Below are 19,894 nucleotides of genomic sequence, written 5' to 3' on the forward strand. Positions count from 1 at the left end.
ACACCCTATAATTTTGTAGAGATTTGCTTAGGACTAGATACAGTCTGCATCGCAATGTGCGAGCCGTCCACTCTTTGGGGCTGATTTAATTATTGGCGCACGGAGTTATTACTGTCACCATGTTGCAGTACTTTACCCCTGCCACAAAGAGGGTACTTAGGCCACTGTATTTACAGATGCCCACTGCCCCTGAGGACACCTCTAACCCTTCAAGGAGCTGCCGCCAAGGCGGTTCCTGGAAATGCATTGTAAGTTTGATGGACGGCTCCATCAACATGATGGAGCCATACATCAAAGTTACTACTTTTTTTCCAAAAATAAAATCCCAAAGAAGGATCCCCTTACCATGATGTGAGGGTCATTTAAACGTTTTCACTGCCCCTTACCACCACATTCTTCAATGTTGTGAAAAGGACTCTCAGCGAGACTGCTGGTTTAGGGGCAGCAGCACTTCTGCTTGTAGCCGACTGACTCACTCCTGCACCAGTTCCCAGCTGCCGACCCAACCCTCCCGGCTCAGTAGCAGCACCTCACCAACACTCATACAGTAAAGGTCATTTCTGCAGCATGGGGCATGCACTCTCAATGAGACCTCTCACGGAAGTCGTAGTGAACGAATCTTACCTCTTTCTCTCCTGAGTAATACGTCTCTTACACAACATATAGGTAATAACGGAGATGCAGGAACGTTTACACTACATTTATTGAAAAGACTGCAATCTACGATAAAATGCATGAGCTTCAATGATTAAGATAATGAGCAACAACAAAATCAGAATTTGTGAAAATGAGAGTTGAGAATATGAAACCCCCTAAGATATTGCAATAAACAGGAAATATGCAATTCCTAATAAAAAGGCTTAATCCCTACCCTAAGCGAGAGCTTGGCATGAAAAACCTAATCTGCCAGTACAGTGATCATGCGAAGCACCCCCAAATCCTGTGGAGTCAGAAAGCTGTGGTCTGCTGCAGAGTAACCTGCAGTCTAGATGGCATCCTGGGTGGCATCCCCTCTAACGACCTTGGTCTCTCAAGGTGTTTCTATAAGGCACGTGTTATTGTTTGTGCAGGAATCCTGACGCGGGTATGTACCTAAACATCAGATTCTGTACGTGGCTTTGTGCCGGCAATTACATAACAATTACCTGACATGTTCACACTCTTGTTCTTGTCCACGTACAGCAAAAGAACATGATGACAATACCCCACATACATGACTGATAATGATGCTTTCTCTGAATGACACTGATTAAGAAAACAAAAACATTTCTCTAAAATGCAAGCATCTGCAGGCAGTCCAATAAGAAATAATAAAACAAATGAAGTAAAACAGAGCATGATAAGTAGCACAAAGGTTACTAGGTGAAGAAGGCAACAGTCCAACAAGACTAATGCTAAGCTAATTCCTGTGACCAGGAACTAAAAATGGACCCACAGCACTCCCCCAATTGATAAAACAAGGGTGCTAATCAATGTGTACTGAGGATGGAAGAGCCCAAATCTAAACATGCTCTGAACTAAAACCCTAAAAGCAAAGTAAGTTAAAAGCTAAGCTAAAACCACCCATAAGAGACAGGCCCTCATTTTGACTTCGGTGGACGGAAAAGCCTGTCTGCCGAAGTTCCGACGGTGAGGTTGCCACCAGTGCGGCTGCCTCCCTGCCAGCTTCATTACGAGCAGGAAACGGCCCAATAGGAAATGACCTATAGCATTGTCTCAGTCTCGTAATGTAGTGCTTTGCAGACAGTGAAAATTGCGATAGGGCTGGCCAGGGGGGGTCCATGCACTGCCCATGCCAAGTGCATGGGCAGTGCAGGGGCCCCCTGCACCTCATCTCTGCCATTCTATCCACCATAAAACCGCTGGCGGCGAAGGGAGTTGTAATCCCCAGGGTAGCGCTGCTTGCAGTGCTGCCCTTGCGGATTAGGACCGCCAGCACCACTGGCTGACGAAAGGTGGCGGTGCTGCGGGCCAACCTTGGTGCTACCGCCACGGTTGTAACGTGGTGGTCAAACCGCCACCATAACCCTTGTGGTCATTGGACTGCCAGGGTTGTAATGAGGGCCATAATATCAACAGTGACAAGCAAAGCAGGCCAACAGACAGGCGGAATCAAAAAGGCAACTTGGTGTCACATTTTACATTTTCAAAAAGCCAATGGTCGAATTTAACAGTAATTGTGATCCTGGAGAAGGTCACCAAAGTCATCAAAGGGCAGAACGTCCAGGAAGGACTTCACTCCGGCAGGTGGCAGATTAACCATTGTATTGGCAGATGTACCCACAGATCTGAAGTGTGGAGAGACCTCAGATGCAGAACTACCTGTGTAGGCTTCTGTGCTCTTTGGGGAACTTTGGTGCACTTTGCACTCACTTTTCAGGGTCTTGGGGTGGGCTATTTTTCTAACCCTCACTGTTTTCTTACAGTCCCAGCGACCCTCTACAAGGTCACATAGGTTTGGGGTCCATTCGTGGTTCGCATTCCACTTTTGGAGTATACGGTTTGTGTTGCCCCTATCCCTATGTGTCCCCATTGCATCCTATTGTAACTATACATTGTTTGCACTGTTTTCTAAGACTATACTGCATATTTTTAGTACTGTGTACATATAACTTGTGTATATTTGCTATCCTCACTCTGAGGGTACACTCTGAGATACTTTGGCATATTGTCATAAAAATAAAGTACCTTTATTTTTAGTATAACTGTGTATTGTGTTTTCTTATGATATTGTGCAAGTGACACTTGTGGTACTGTAGTAGCTTCACACGTCTCCTAGTTCAGCCTAAGCTGCTCTGCTAAGCTACCATTATCTATCAGCCTAAGCTGCTAGACACCCTATACACTAATAAGGGATAACTGGGCCTGGTGCAAGGTGCAAGTACCCCTTGGTACTCACTACAAGCCAGTCCAGCCTCCTACATTGGTTGTGCAGCGGGGGGATAAGTGCTTTGAGACTACTTACCACTCTTGTCATTGTACTTTTCATAAGAGAAAAATATACAAAACAAGTTCAGTGTGTGTACACATAGCTAAAAAGTTTTGCATTTCCTCTTTTCACTCTTTTCTAAAGTGCTGAAAAGTACTTCTAAACTTTCAAAAAGTTCTTAAAAGTTTAAAAAGTTTTTTTCTGTCTTTCCAAAAAGTTCTGAAAACTGTTTTCTCTTTTTCTATCACTTTAACTCTCTCTAAAAATGTCTGGCACAGGCCAAAATGTTGGCCTGTCTAAGATTGCATATGATCACCTTAGCTGGAAAGGAGCAAGGAGTCTCTGCATAGAGAGAGGTTTGAGTGTAGGGAAGAATCCTTCCTTGGAACTGTTACTTAACATGCTTAGAGAACAAGATAAGGCTAAAAGTGCCCCATCTGTTGAAAAAGTAGCTAATGGTTCTCAGTCTGATCCAGGGACTCCCCCTGGGAAAAGGTTCAGGAACGAAACTTCTTAGCCTGCCCATTACAAGACAGTCTAGCATAGTTGTTACTGAGGTGGAGTCACATCATACAGATGATGTGCTCTCACATTACACTGTCAGCCAAGCTGTTAGGGTGGCCTCTGTAAGGGACAGGTCTCCTTCTGTTCATTCCCATCATACCTCTGTATCTAGGAATGTCCCTCCCACCAGCCCTGATGACAGATTGTTAGAAAGGGAACTCAATAAGTTGAGGGTGGAACAAACCAGACTGAAGCTTAAAAAGCAACAGCTGGATTTGGATAGACAGTCTTTAGAAATAGAGAGGGAAAGACAGAAGTTGGGTTTAGAAACCCATGGTGGCAGCAGCAGTATTCCCCATAGTCATCCTGTAAAAGAGCATGATTCCAGGAATCTGCACAAGATAGTTCCCCCTTATAAGGAGGGGGATGACATTAACAAGTGGTTTGCTGCACTTGAGAGGGCCTGTGTTGTACAGGATGTCCCTCAAAGGCAGCGGGCTGCTATCCTATGGCTATCATTTAGTGGTAAAGGTAGGGATAGGCTCCTTACTGTGAAAGAAAGTGATGCCAATAATTTTACAGTTCTTAAGAATGCACTCCTGGATGGTTATGGCTTAACCACTGAACAATACAGGATAAAGTTCAGAGAAACCAAAAAGGAGTCTTCACAAGACTGGGTTGATTTCATTGACCATTTAGTGAAGGCCTTGGAGGGGTGGTTAAATGGCAGTAAGGTTATTGACTTTGAAAGCCTGTATAACTTGATCCTGAGAGAGCATATTCTTAATAATTGTGTGTCTGATTTGTTGCACCAGTACTTGGTGGACTCTGATCTGACCTCTCCCCAAGAATTGGGAAAGAAGGCAGACAAATGGGTCAGAACAAGGGTGAACAGAAAAGTTCATACAGGGGGTGACAAAGATGGCAACAAAAAGAAGGATGGTAAGTCTTCTGACAAGGGTGGGGACAAATCTAAAAATGAGTCTTCATCAGACCCACAAAAACACTCTGGTGGGGGTGGTGGGTCCAAATCCTCCTTTAATCAAAACAAAGAAAAGAAACCATGGTGCTATTTATGTAAAGTAAAAGGCCATTGGACAACAGATGCCAGTTGTCCAAAGAAAAGCACCAAGCCTCCTACCACTACAACCCCTACTGCTACACCTAGTGTCCCTACTAATAGCAGTGGTGGTGGGAGCAAACCTACTAATAGCCAATCCAAGGGAGTAGCTGGGCTCACTATTGGTAACTTAGTTGGGGTTGACCTTGTTAGGGTGGCCACAGAGGCTGTGTTAGTCTCTGAGAGGGCTATTGATTTAGCCACCTTGGCTGCTTGTCCCCTTAATATGGATAAGTACAAGCAGCTACCCCTAATAAATGGTGTTGAGGTTCAGGCCTACAGGAACACTGGTGCCAGTGTGACTATGGTCATAGAGAAACTGGTCCACCCTGAACAACACCTACTTGGTCACCAGTACCAAGTAACCGATGCTCACAACAACACACTTAGCCACCCCATGGCTGTTGTTAATCTCAACTGGGGGGGGGGTTACTGGTCCAAAGAAAGTTGTGGTAGCCACAGATTTACCTGTAGACTGTCTACTAGGAAATGATTTGGAGACATCAGCTTGGTCAGATGTGGAGTTGGAGGCCCATGCAGCAATGCTGGGCATCCCAGGGCATATTTTTGCTTTAACCAGGGCTCAGGCCAAAAAGCAAAAAGGACAGGGAAGCTTTGATCCTGGAACAATGGACCAAGTGCACCCTAAAGCTAGGGCTAGTAGAAGCAAACCACTTCCTACTATCCCTCCCTCTACAGTGGATTCAACTTCAGAGGAAGAAGAATTCCCTCCCTGTGCAGAACCTACACCAGAGGAGCTTGAAGCAGATACTGCTGAGCTTTTGGGTGAAGGGGGGCCTGCCAGAGAGGAGCTGAGTGTGGCACAGCAAACCTGTCCCACATTAGAGGGTCTAAGACAGCAAGCTGTCAAACAGGCTAATGGGGATGTCAGTGACTCTCACAGAGTTTACTGGGAGTACAACCTCTTGTACACTGAGCATAGGGATCCTAAACCTGGAGCTGCCAGGAGATTAGTGATTCCTTAGGAGTACAGAAAGTTCCTCCTAACTCTGCCACACGACATTCCCCTAGCTGGGCATCTGGGACAAATGAAAACTTGGGACAGGCTTGTTCCCCTGTTTCATTGGCCTAGAATGTCTGAGGACACAAAAGATTTTTGTAAGTCCTGTGAAACCTGTCAAGCCAGTGGCAAGACAGGTGGCACCCCAAAGGCACCCCTTATTCCACTGCCTGTGGTTGGGGTTCCCTTTGAAAGGGTAGGGGTTGACATAGTTGGCCCCCTTGACCCTCCTACTGCTTCAGGCAATAGATTTATCTTGGTGGTAGTGGACCATGCCACAAGATATCCTGAAGCTATTCCTTTAAGGACCACTACAGCTCCTGCAGTGGCAAAGGCCCTCCTGGGAATATTTTCCAGGGTGGGCTTCCCAAAGGAAGTAGTATCAGACAGGGGAAGCAATTTCATGTCTGCATACTTAAAGGCCATGTGGAAGGAGTGTGGTGTGACTTATAAGTTCACTACACCCTATCATCCACAAACTAATGGACTGGTGGAGAGATTTAACAAAACTCTCAAAGGCATGATTATGGGTCTCCCTGAAAAACTCCGCAGGAGATGGGATATCCTTCTACCATGCCTCCTTTTTGCCTACAGGGAGGTACCCCAGAAAGGAGTGGGCTTCAGCCCCTTTGAACTTCTTTTTGGACACCCTGTTAGGGGTCCACTCACACTTGTAAAGGAGGGTTGGGAACAACCTTTAAAAGCTCCTAAGCAGGATATTGTGGATTATGTACTTGGCCTCAGATCAAGGATGGCTGAGTATATGAAAAAGGCCAGTAAAATCCTTCAGGCCAGCCAAGAGCTCCAGAAGCAATGGCATGATCAGAAGGCTGTTTTGGTTCAGTACCAACCAGGGCAGAAAGTGTGGGTCTTGGAGCCTGTGGCCCCAAGAGCACTCCAAGATAAATGGAGTGGGCCCCACACAATTGTTGAGAAAAAGGGTGAAGTCACCTATTTAGTTGACTTAGGCACTGCAAGGAGTCCCCTTAGGGTACTCCATGTAAACCGCCTGAAACCCTACTATGACAGGGCTGATCTCACCCTGCTCATGGCAACTGATGAGGGACAGAAAGAAGACAGTGATCCTCTACCTGATCTCTTCTCTTCCACAGAACAAGATGCTCTTGTGGAAGGTGTAGTTTTGGCTGATTGTCTTACTGCTGAGCAGAAAGATAATTGCATAAATCTCCTAAATCAATTCTCTGAACTCTTCTCTACTGTGCCAGGTACCACTTCTTGGTGTGAGCACACTGTAGATACTGGAGACAGCTTGCCTGTCAAAAGTAAGATCTATAGGCAGCCTGACCACGTCAGGGACTGCATAAAGCAAGAGGTCCAGAAAATGTTAGAACTAGGAGTGGTTGAGCACTCTGAAAGTCCATGGGCCTCTCCTGTGGTACTTGTACCAAAACCCCATTCCAAAGATGGAAAGAAGGAAATGCGGTTTTGTGTAGACTACAGAGGTCTCAACTTGGTAACCAAAACTGATGCTCACCCTATACCCAGGGCAGATCAGCTCATAGATACACTGGCATCTGCCAAGTATCTAAGCACTTTTGACTTGACTGTAGGGTATTGGCTGATCAAATTGTCAGAAGATGCTAAACCTAAAACTGCATTTTCAACCATTGGAGGACATTACCAGTTCACTGTAATGCCTTTTGGTTTGAAAAATGCACCTGCCACTTTTCAGAGGTTGGTGAACACAGTCCTGCAAGGGCTGGAAGCTTTCAGTGCAGCATATTTAGACGATATAGGTGTTTTTAGCTCCAGCTGGGATGATCACCTGGTCCACCTATGGAAAGTTTTGGAGGCCCTGCAAAAGGCAGGCCTCACTATCAAGGCTTCAAAGTGCCAGATAGGGCAGGGTAAGGTGGTTTATCTGGGACACCTTGTTGGTGGGGAACAGATTGCACCACTTCAGGGGAAAATCCAAACAATTATTGATTGGGTTCCCCCTACAACACAGACTCAGGTGAGAGCCTTCCTAGGCCTCACTGGGTATTACAGGAGGTTCATTAAGAACTATGGCTCCATTGCAGCCCCTCTTAATGATCTCACTTCCAAGAAGATGCCTAAAAAGGTATTATGGACAGCAAACTGTCAGAAAGCTTTTGAGGAGCTGAAGCAGGCCATGTGCTCTGCACCTGTCCTGAAAAGCCCTTGTTACTCTAAAAAATTCTATGTCCAAACTGATGCATCTGAATTAGGAGTAGGGGCAATCCTATCACAACTCAATTCTGAGGGCCAGGATCAACCTGTTGCTTTTATTAGTAGGAGGTTGACCCCCTAGAGAAAAGCGTTGGTCTGCCATAGAGAGGGAGGCCTTTGCTGTGGTCTGGGCTCTGAAGAAGTTGAGGCCATACCTCTTTGTCACTCACTTCATTGTTCAGACAGACCACAAACCTCTACTTTGGCTAAAACAAATGAAAGGTGAAAATCCTAAATTGTTGAGGTGGTCCATATCCCTACAGGGAATGGACTATACAGTGGAACATAGACCTGGGAGTAGCCACTCCAATGCAGATGGACTCTCCAGATATTTCCACTTAGACAATGAAGACTCATCAGGTCATGGCTAGTCTTATTGTCCTTCGTTTGGGGGGGGGTTCTGTAGGAAAGTACCATCTTGCCTGGCATGTTACCCCCATTTTTCACTGTATATATGTTGTTTTAGTTGTATGTGTCACTGAGACCCTGTTCACCAGGGCCCCAGTGCTCATAAGTGTGCCTGAATGTGTTACCTGTGTAGTGACTACCTGTCTCACTGAGGCTCTGCTAATCAGAACCTCAGTGGTTATGCTCTCTCATTTCTTTCCAAATTGTCACTAACAGGCTAGTGACCAATTTACCAATTTACATTGGCTTACTGGAACACCCTTATAATTCCCTAGTATATGGTACTGAGGTACCCAGGGTATTGGGGTTCCAGGAGATCCCTATGGGCTGCAGCATTTCTTTTGCCACCCATAGGGAGCTCTGACAATTTTTACAGAGGCCTGCCACTGCAGCCTGAGTGAAATAACGTCCACGTTATTTCACAGCCATTTTACACTGCACTTAAGTAACTTATAAGTCACCTATATGTCTAACCTTTACCTGGTAAAGGTTAGGTGCAAAGTTACTTAGTGTGAGGGCACCCTGGCACTAGCCAAGGTGCCCCCACATTGTTCAGAGCCAATTCCCTGAACTTTGTGAGTGCGGGGACACCATTACACGCGTGCACTACATATAGGTCAATACCTATATGTAGCTTCACAATGGTAACTCCGAATATGGCCATGTAACATGTCTAAGATAATGGAATTGCCCCCTCTAAGCCATCCTGGCATTGTTGGCACAATTCCATGATCCCAGTGGTCTGTAGCACAGACCCTGGTACTGCCAAAGTGCCTTTCCTGGGGTTTCACTGCAGCTGCTGCTGCTGCCAACCCCTCAGACAGGTTTCTGCCCCCCTGGGGTCAAGCCAGGCTTGTCCCAGGATGGCAGAACAAAGGACGTCCTCTGAGAGAGGGTGTTACACCCTCTCCCTTTGGAAAATGGTGTGAAGGCAGGGGAGGAGTAGCCTCCCCCAGCCTCTGGAAATGCTTTCTTGGGCACAGATGTGCCCAATTCTGCATAAGCCAGTCTACACCGGTTCAGGGACCCCTTAGCCCTGCTCTGGCGCGAAACTGGACAAAGGAAAGGGGAGTGACCACTCCCCTGACCTGCACCTCCCCTGGGAGGTGTCCAGAGCTCCTCCAGTGTGCTCCAGACCTCTGCCATCTTGGAAACAGAGGTGCTGCTGGCACACTGGACTGCTCTGAGTGGCCAGTGCCACCAGGTGACGTCAGAGACTCCTTCTGATAGGCTCCTTCAGGTGTTAGTAGCCTATCCTCTCTCCTAAGTAGCCAAACCCTCTTTTCTGGCTATTTAGGGTCTCTGTCTCTGGGGAAACTTTAGATAACGAATGCAAGAGCTCATCAGAGTTCCTCTGCATCTCTCTCTTCACCTTCTGCCAAGGAATCGACTGCTGACCGCGCTGGAAGCCTGCAACACTGCAACAAAGTAGCAAAGACGACTACTGCAACTCTGTAACGCTGATCCTGCCGCCTTCTCGACTGTTTTCCTGGTGGTGCATGCTGTGGGGGTAGTCTGCCTCCTCTCTGCACTAGAAGCTCCGAAGAAATCTTCTGTGGGTCGACGGAATCTTCCCCTTGCAACCGCAGGCACCAAAAAGCTGCATTACCGGTCCCTTGGGTCTCCTCTCAGCACAACGAGCGAGGTCCCTCGAATCCAGCAACTCTGTCCAAGTGACCCCCACAGTCCAGTGACTCTTCAGTCCAAGTTTGGTGGAGGTAAGTCCTTGCCTCACCTCGCTAGACTGCATTGCTGGGAACTGCGACTTTGGCAGCTACTCCGGACCCTGTGCACTTCCAGCGGAAATCCTTCGTGCACACCCAAGCCTGGGTCCACGGCACTCTAACCTGCATTGCACGACTTTCTAAGTTGGTCTCCGGCGACGTGGGACTCCTTTGTGTAACTTCGGGTGAGCACCGTTTCACGCATCCTTGTAGTGCCTGTTTCTGGCACTTCTTTGGGTGCTACCTGGTGCTGAGAGGGCTCCTTGTCTTGCTCGACATACCCTCTACCTCCTGGTCCAATTTGCAACCTGCTGGTCCCTCCTGGGCCACAGCAGCATCCAAAAACCCTAACTGCATGATTTGCAGCTAGCAAGGCTTGTTGGCGTTCTTTTGGCGGGAAAACACTTCTGCACGACTCTCCACGGCAAGAGGGATCCGTCCACCAAAAAGAAAGTCTCTAGCCATTTTCTTTCCTGCAGAAACCTCAGCTTCTTCTGTCCAGTAGAAGCTTCTTTGAATCCACAGCTGGCATTTCCTGGGCATATGCCCATCTCCGACTTGCTTGTGACTTTTGGACTTGGTCCCCTTGTTCCACAGGTACCCTAGATTGGAAATCCACAGTTGTTGCATTGTTGGTTTGTGTCTTTCCTGCATTATTCCTCTATCACAACTTCTTTGTCTTTGGGGGAACTTTAGTGCACTTTACACTCACTTTTCAGGGTCTTGGGGAGGGCTAATTTTCTAACTCTCACTATTTTCTAATAGTCCCAGCAACCCTCTACAAGGTCACATAGGTTTGGGGTCCATTCGTGGTTCGCATTCCACTTTTGGAGTATATGGTTTGTGTTGCCCCTATCCCTATGTGTCCCCATTGCATCCTATTGTAACTATACATTGTTTGCACTGTTTTCTAAGACTATACTGCATATTTTTAGTACTGTGTACATATAACTTGTGTATATTTGCTATCCTCACTCTGAGGGTACACTCTAAGATACTTTGGCATATTGTCATAAAAATAAAGTACCTTTATTTTTAGTATAACTGTGTATTGTGTTTTCTTATGATATTGTGCAAGTGACACTTGTGGTACTGTAGTAGCTTCACACGTCTCCTAGTTCAGCCTAAGCTGTTCTGCTAAGCTACCATTATCTATCAGCCTAAGCTGCTAGACACCCTATACACTAATAAGGGATAACTGGGCCTGGTGCAAGGTGCAAGTACCCCTTGGTACTCACTACAAGCCAGTCCAGCCTCCTACACCATGAGACTGGTCGGAATGACAAAGGCCAATCATGCTCCAGCTCTTCCAGCAGGTGATCTCCGAATACTGCATCATGCGATCACAACACAGCTGGGATAGTGTAGGAGGCTGGCCTGGTTTGTAGTGGGCACCAGAGGTACTTACACCTTGTACCAGGTCCAGGTATCCCTTATTAGTGAAATGTAGTCAGTGTCCAGCAGCCAGGCTGCCTAGGGGTAGCTGTAGCTGAGTAGCCAAGGCTGATCTAGGAGATATGCAAAGCTCTTGCAATACCTCTGTAGTCACACAGTACTCACACACATGAAAGAAAATACTCAGTGTTACAAAAATAAAGGTACTTTATTTTTAGTGACACAATGCCAAAAATACTTTAGAGACTATACTCCCTTAGGAGGTAAGTAATATGCACAGTATATACACTAGAATGCAGAAATAGCTGTAAAAATGGTTAGAAAACAGTGTAAATAGTGAAAATCACAATAGGTTGCAATGAGCCTAGGGGGAACACAAACCATATACTAAAATAGTGGAATGCGAAAGTCTGTTTCCCACCTAGGCAAGTGTAGTGTGTAGAGGGGCGCTGGTAGTTTAAGAAAACACCCAAGGTAAGTAATAAAACCTACCCCAGAGTCCAGGACAGCAGGAGTAAATCACAGTAAGTTTCTTAGAACACACAAGAACACGTGATAGAAGATTATGCAAGAACCAGAAGAGACTGCAAAACACCAACAATGGACGCCTGCACCTGAAGACCTGTGGAAGAAGGGGACCAAGTCCAAGAAGCAGTGAAGAGTCCAGGGAGAACAGGAGCCCCTGCTAACCTGGATGAAGGTGCAAAAGAAGAACCACGGGTGAGAAGACTAATGGGGTCATTACGACCACGGCGGTCGGCGGTAACATGGCGGGAAGTACTGCCAACAGGCTGGCGGTACTTACCGCCATATTATGACATTGGCAAGTTGGCTGAAGTCAATCTGCCAATGTTCCACTCCGACCGCCATAACGGTAACATCAGCAGGGCTGGAGATATACATCTCCAGCCCGGCAGCCGTCACTGTTCTGCCTGTGGTAGACCCACCTACCACCATATTTTTCGTGGCTTCCTTACCACCACGAAAACCATGGCGGTAGGCACTATCAGTGACAGGTAATCCCTTCCCTGTCACCGATAGGGGTCTCCCACCCCTCCAGTTACCCTCCCACCCATCTGCCTCTCCAAAGCCCCCCTCACCCTCTCTACATTCACGCCCCCTTCACACACATACACACACCCTTTTCCCACAAACATCCACGCATGCACACATCCACTCACACACACCCGCACACACTTTTAAACATACACGCAGACACGCAGACACGCAGTCACAAAACACAACATACATGCACACACCTCAATACATAAACACTTGCAACACGCAACACACACCAGCATCCATGCACACACAAACATACACACACCCCCCGCACACACACACACAAATCTCCCTTTCCCCTCCCCTGTCGGAGACCCGACTTACCTGTGTTCAGGGGGTCCTCCGGCTGGAGACGGAATAGGGCGCTGCTGCCACCAGCAGCATCGGTCAGCAGAACACCGCCAGGCCGTATCTACTGGCGTGGCGCAGCTGGTGGCAGCAGCACCACCTTACCGCTGGGATGGCCACAGCTGGATTTCCACCATCCTTCTGGTCATAATACAGCGGATGGCTGGTAGCTACGTTGATGGTCTTTTGTCGGCCCTCGCCGCGGCGGTAGGCGTTTTTTACCGCCAATGTCAAAATGAGGGCCAAAGTCAGTTATGCGCCCAAGAAGACAGATGCCGGTTCCTGGTTGATGCAGAAGATGTCCCACGCCAGATGGATGACTACAGTCTTGTTTGCGTCGCTGGCTTCTTCAAACAAGCCTTGGCACACGCAAAGCTTGCCGTTAGCAGAAAATGGCCATGACCGGGACCAGGAGGGACCTGGTGGCCTCTACCAAGGAGGGGGAGACAGACGGGGCTCTCAGCAACGCAGAGAGCCCTCAGAAGACCAGGCAGTATGCACAGGAGTCCCACAGCATGGGGACAAAGAAGGTGCAAATGGAGGTTCATGCAGCACGACACAAAGGGATTTCATGCCGCTGGAGATCCACTCAGGAAGATGTGCGTTGCAGGATGGAGTGCTCTGGGCCTAAGCTGTGTTCTGCACGAAGAACCTCTTGGAAGGTAGCACACAAGTTTTGGCAACTGCAAGTCACGCGATGCATGGGGACACTGTCGTGCGTCAGGCAACTCTTAGCTCCACTAAAGTTGGACAGCTAGACCTTGGGACTGTCGGTGTCACTTTAGTCCACTGCCTGTCGTCTGGAGAAGGGACCAACGCCACCAGTCATTGCTGCAGATAGGGGCCTGCTGAAGCAGGGAAGTGACTCCGTCACTCCATGGGAGAATCCTCCGGTTCTTCTGGTGCAGGCTGAAGACAGGCAGTCCTCGGAGGATGCACAACCTGGAAACAGTTGCAGTTGCTGGCAGGAGCTGAAAATACAATGTTGCAGAAGTCTTCTTGGCTTCTTTGGTGCAGTTTGTAGAGTTCCTGGAGGGTTCAGCTGCGGTTCTGTCGGTAGAAGAAGAAGTAAAGGATGCAGAGGATTCCTGCTGGAGTCTTGCAATCCGAATCTGAGGAATGACCCAGAAGAGAGACCCTATATAGCCCTGCAAGGGGATTGGCTAGCTGCACAGGTAAGCACGTATCAGAGGAGGACTCTGATGTCACCTGCTGGCACTGGCCACTCAGATGCTCCCAGAGTGCTGTAGGAGGCTGGACTGGCTTGTAGTGAGTACCAAGGGGTACTTACACCTTGCACCAGGCCCAGTTATCCCTTATTAGTGTATAGGGTGTCTAGCAGCATAGGCTGATAGATAATGGTAGCTTAGCAGAGCAGCTTAGGCTGAACTAGGAGACGAGTGAAGCTCCTACAGTACCACTAGTGTATCTTGCACAATATCATAAGAAAACACCATACACAGTTATACTAAAAATAAAGGTACATTATTTTTATGACAATATGCCAAAGTATCTCAGAGTGCACCCTCAGTATGAGGATAGCAAATATACACAAGATATATGTACACAATACCAAAAATATGCAGTATAGTCTTAGAAAACAGTGCAAACAATGTATAGTTACAATAGGATGCAATGGGGACACATAGGGGTAGGGGCAACACAAACCATATACTCCAAAAGTGGAATGCGAACCACGAATGGACCCCAAACCTATGTGACCTTGTAGAGGGTCCCTGGGACTATTAGAAAATAGTAAGGGTTAGAAAAATAGCCCACCCCAACACCCTGAAAAGTGAGTGCAAAGTGCACTAAAGTTCCCCAAAGGACATAGAAGCCGTGATAGGGGAATTCTGCAGGAAAGACACAAACCAGCAATGCAACAAAGATGGATTTCCAGTCGAGCGTACCTGTGGAATAAGGGGACCAAGTCCAAAAGTCACAAGCAAGTCGGAGATGGGCAGATGCCCAGGAAATGCCAGCTGTGGGTGCAAAGAAGCTGCTACTGGACAGTAGAAGCTTAGGTTTCTGCAGGAACGACAAGGGCTAGAGACTTCCCCTTTGGAGGACGGATCCCACACACCGTGGAGAGTTGTGCAGAAGTGTTTTCCCGCCAAAAGACTGCCAGCAAGCCTTGCTAGCTGCAAATCGTGCGGTTAGTGTTTTTGGATGCTGCTGTGGCCCAGGAGGAACCAGGATGTCGCCAATTGCGTCAGGGGACAGAGGGGACGTCGAGCAAGACAAGGAGCCCTCTCAGCAGCAGGCAGCACCCGGAGAAGTGCCAGAAACAGGCACTACGAGGATGCGTGAAATGGTGCTCACCCGAAGTTGCACAAAGGAGTCCCACGTCACCGGAGACCAACTTAGAAAGTTGTGCAATGCAGGTTAGAGTGCCGAGGACCCAGGATTGGCTGTGCACAAAGGATCTCCGCCGGAAGTGCACAGAGGCCGGAGTAGCTGCAAAAGTCGCGGTTCCCAGCAATGCAGTCTGGCGTGGGGAGGCAAGGACTTACCTCCACCAAACTTGGACTGAAGAGTCACTGGACTGTGGGGGTCACTTGGACACAGTTGCTGGATTCGAGGGACCTCGCTCGTCGTGCTGAGAGGAGACCCAAGGGACCAGTAATGCAGTTCTTTGGTGCCTGCGGTTGCAGGGGGACGATTCCGTCGACCCACGGGAGATTTCTTCGGAGCTTCTAGTGCAGAGAGGAGGCAGACTACCCCCACAGCATGCACCACCAGGAAAACAGTCGAGAAGGTGGCAGGATCAGCGTTACAGAGTTGCAGTAGTCGTCTTTGCTACTATGTTGCAGTTTTGCAGGCTTCCAGCGCGGTCAGCAGTCGATTCCTTGGCAGAAGGTGAAGAGAAAGATGCAGAGGAACTCGGATGAGCTCTTGCATTCGTTATCTAAAGAATCCTAAGAGACAGAGACCCTAAATAGCCAGAAAAGATGGTTTGGCTACCTAGGAGAGAGGATAGGCTAGCAACACCTGAAGGAGCTTATCAGAAGGAGTCTCTGACGTCACCTGGTGGCACTGGCCACTCAGAGCAGTCCAGTGTGCCAGCAGCACCTCTGTTTCCAAGATGGCAGAGGTCTGGAGCACACTGGAGGTGCTCTGGGCACCTCCCAGGGGAGGTGCAGGTCAGGGGAGTGGTCACTCCCCTTTCCTTTGTCCAGTTTCGCGCCAGAGCAGGGCTAAGGGGTCCCTGAACCGGTGTAGACTGGCTTATGCAGAAATGGGCACCAAATGTGCCCATGAAAGCATTTCCAGAGGCTGGGGGAGGCTACTCCTCCCCTGCCTTCACACCATTTTCCAAAGGGAGAGGGTGTAACACCCTCTCTCAGGGGAAGTCCTTTGTTCTGCCATCCTGGGACAAGCCTGGCTTGACCCCAGGAGGGCAGAAACCTGTCTGAGGGGTTGGCAGCAGCAGCAGCTGCAGTGAAACCCCAGGAAAGGCAGTTTGGCAGTACCAGGGTCTATGCTACAGACCACTGGGATCATGGGATTGTGCCAACTATGGCAGGATGGCATAGAGGGGGCAATTCCATGATCATAGACATGTTACATGGCCATATTCGGAGTTACCATTGTGAAGCTACATATAGGTAGTGACCTATATGTAGTGCACGCGTGTAATGGTGTCCCCGCACTCACAAAGTCCGGGGAATTGGCCCTGAACAATGTGGGGGCACCTTGGCTAGTGCAAGGGTGCCCTCACACTAAGTAACTTTGCACCTAACCTTTACCAGGTAAAGGTTAGACATATAGGTGACTTATAAGTTACCTAAGTGCAGTGTAAAATGGCTGTGAAATAACGTGGACGTTATTTCACTCAGGCTGCAGTGGCAGGCCTGTGTAAGAATTGTCAGAGCTCCCTATGGGAGGCAAAAGAAATGCTGCAGCCCATAGGGATCTCCTGGAACCCCAATACCCTGGGTACCTCAGAACCATATACTAGCGAATTATAAGGGTGTTCCAGTAAGCCAATGTAAATTGGTAAAATTTGTCACTAGCCTGTTAGTGACAATTTGAAAGAAATGAGAGAGCATAACCACTGAGGTTCTGATTAGCAGAGCCTCAGTGAGACAGTTAGTCACTACACAGGTAACACATTCAGGCACACTTATGAGCACTGGGGCCCTGGCTGACAGGGTCCCAGTGACACATACAACTAAAACAACATATATACAGTGAAAAATGGGGGTAACATGCCAGGCAAGATGGTACTTTCCTACACAACCCCCCCCAAACGAAGGACAATAAGACTAGCCATGACCTGATGAGTCTTCATTGTCTAAGTGGAAATATCTGGAGAGTCCATCTGCATTGGAGTGGCTACTCCCAGGTCTATGTTCCACTGTATAGTCCATTCCCTGTAGGGATATGGACCACCTCAACAATTTAGGATTTTCACCTTTCATTTGTTTTAGCCAAAGTAGAGGTTTGTGGTCTGTCTGAACAATGAAGTGAGTGCCAAACAGGTATGGCCTCAACTTCTTCAGTGCCCAGACCACAGCAAAGGCCTCCCTCTCAATGGCAGACCAACGCTTTTTCTCTAGGGGTCATCCTCCTACTAATAAAAGCAACAGGTTGATCCTGGCCCTCAGAATTAAGTTGTGATAGGACTGCCCCTACTCCTAATTCAGATGCATCAGCTTGGACATAGAATTTGTTAGAGTAACAAGGGCTTTTCAGGACAGGTGCAGAGCACATGGCCTGCTTCAGCTCCTCAAAAGCTTTCTGACAGTTTGCTGTCCATAATACCTTTTTAGGCATTTTCTTGGATGTGAGGTCATTAAGAGGTGCTGCAATGGAGCCATAGTTCTTAATGAACCTCCTGTAATACCCAGTGAGGCCTAGGAAGGCTCTCACCTGAGTCTGAGTAGTAGGGGGAACCCAATCTATAATAGTTTGGATTTTCCCCTGAAGTGGTGCAATCTGTTCCCCACCAACAAGGTGTCCCAGATAAACCACCTTAGCCTGCCCTATCTGGCACTTTGAAGCCTTGATAGTGAGGCCTGCCTTTTGCAGGGCCTCCAAAACTTTCCATAGGTGGACCAGGTGATCATCCCAGCTGGAGCTAAAGACAGCTATATCGTCTAAATATGCTGCACTAAAAGCTTCCAGCCCTTGCAGGACTGTGTTCACCAACCTCTGAAAAGTGGCAGGTGCATTTTTCAATCCAAAAGGTATTACTGTGAACTGGTAATGGCCTCCAATGGTTGAAAATGCAGTTTTAGGTTTAGCATCTTCTGATAATTTGATCTGCCAATACCCTGCAGTCAAATCAAAAGTGCTTAGATACTTGGCAGATGCCAGTGTATCTATTAGCTCATCTGCCCTGGGTATAGGGTGAGAATCAGTTTTGGTTACCTGGTTGAGACCTCTGTAGTCTACACAAAACCGCATTTCCTTCTTTCCGTCTTTGGAATGGGGTTTTGGTACAAGTACCACAGGAGAAGCCCATGGACTTTCAGAGTTCTCAACCACTCCCAGTTCTAACATTTTCTGCACCTCTTGTTTTATGCAGTCTCTGACATGGTCAGGCTGCCTATAGATCTTACTTTTGACAGGCAAGCTGTCTCCAGTATCTATAGTGTGCTCACACCAAGAAGTGGTACCTGGCACAGTAGAGAAGAGTTCAGAAAACTGACCCAAGAGATTTATGCAATGGTCTTTCTGCTCAGCAGTAAGACAATCAGCCAAAACTACCCCTTCCACCAGAGCATCTTGTTCTGTGGAAGAGAAGAGATCAGGAAGAGGATCACTGTCTTCTTCCTGTCCCTCATCAGTTGCCATGAGCAGGGTGAGATCAGCCCTGTCATAGTAGGGTTTCAGGCGATTGACATGGAGCACCCTAAGGGGACTCCTGGCAGTGCCTAAGTCAACTAAATAGGTGACTTCACCCTTTTTCTCAACAATTGTGTGGGGTCCACTCCATTTATCTTGGAGTGCTCTTGGGGCCACAGGCTCCAAGACCCACACTTTCTGTCCTGGTTGGTACTGAACCAAAACAGCCTTCTGGTCATGCCATTGCTTCTGGAGCTCTTGGCTGGCCTGAAGGTTTTTACTGGCCTTTTTCATATACTCAGCCATCCTTGATCTGAGGCCAAGTACATAATCCACAATATCTTGTTTTGGAGCTTTTAAAGGTTGTTCCCAACCCTCCTTGACAAGTGTTAGTGGACCCCTAACAGGGTGTCCAAAGAGGAGTTCAAAGGGACTGAAGCCTACTCCTTTCTGGGGTACCTCCCTGTAGGCAAAAAGGAGGCATGGTAACAGGATATCCCATCTCCTGCGGAGTTTTTCAGGGAGACCCATAATCATGCCTTTGAGAGTTTTGTTAAATCTCTCCACCAGTCCATTTGTTTGTGGATGATAGGGTGTAGTGAACTTGTAAGTCACACCACACTCCTTCCACATGGCCTTTAAGTAAGCAGACATGAAATTGCTTCCTCTGTCTGATACTACTTCCTTTGGGAAGCCCACCCTGGAAAATATTCCCAGGAGGGCCTTTGCCACTGCAGGTACTGTAGTGGTCCTTAAAGGAATTGCTTCAGGATATCTTGTGGCATGGTCCACTACCACCAAGATAAACCTATTGCCTGAAGCAGTAGGAGGGTCAAGGGGGCCAACTATGTCAACCCCTACCCTTTCAAAGGGAACCCCAACCACAGGCAGTGGAATAAGGGGTGCCTTTGGAGTGCCACCTGTCTTGCCACTGGCTTGACAGGTTTCACAGGACTTACAAAATTCCTTTGTGTCCTCAGACATTCTAGGACAATGAAACAAGGGAACAAGCCTGTCCCAAGTTTTCATTTGTCCCAGATGTCCAGCTAGGGGAATGTCGTGGGCTAGAGTTAGGAGGAACTTTCTGTACTCCTGAGGAATCACTAACCTCCTGGCAGTTCCAGGTTTAGGATCCCTTGCTTCAGTGTACAAGAGGTTGTCCTCCCAGTAAACTCTGTGAGAGTCACTGACATCCCCATTAGCCTGTTTGGCAGCTTGCTGTCTTAGACCCTCTAATGTGGGACAGGTTTGCTGTGCCACACTCAGCTCCTCCCTGGCATGCCCCCCTTCACCCAAAAGCTCAGCAGTGTCTGCTTCTAGCTCCTCTGGTGTAGGTTCTGCACAGGGTGGAAATTCTTCTTCCTCAGAAGTAGAATCCA

At 48.0% G+C, this 19,894-nt stretch overlaps 1 protein-coding gene across 1 annotated transcript in view; it reads right to left on the reverse strand.

Annotated features, from left to right (window-relative positions):
* The window catches only part of LOC138252828 (uncharacterized), a 138,700-nt gene that overhangs the window by 53,020 nt on the left and 65,786 nt on the right, over nucleotides 1-19,894 (reverse strand). The window lies entirely within an intron of this gene.

The sequence above is a fragment of the Pleurodeles waltl genome, chromosome 1_2 (assembly GCF_031143425.1).
Source record: "Pleurodeles waltl isolate 20211129_DDA chromosome 1_2, aPleWal1.hap1.20221129, whole genome shotgun sequence".
In the NCBI taxonomy this organism is placed as follows: domain Eukaryota; kingdom Metazoa; phylum Chordata; class Amphibia; order Caudata; family Salamandridae; genus Pleurodeles; species Pleurodeles waltl.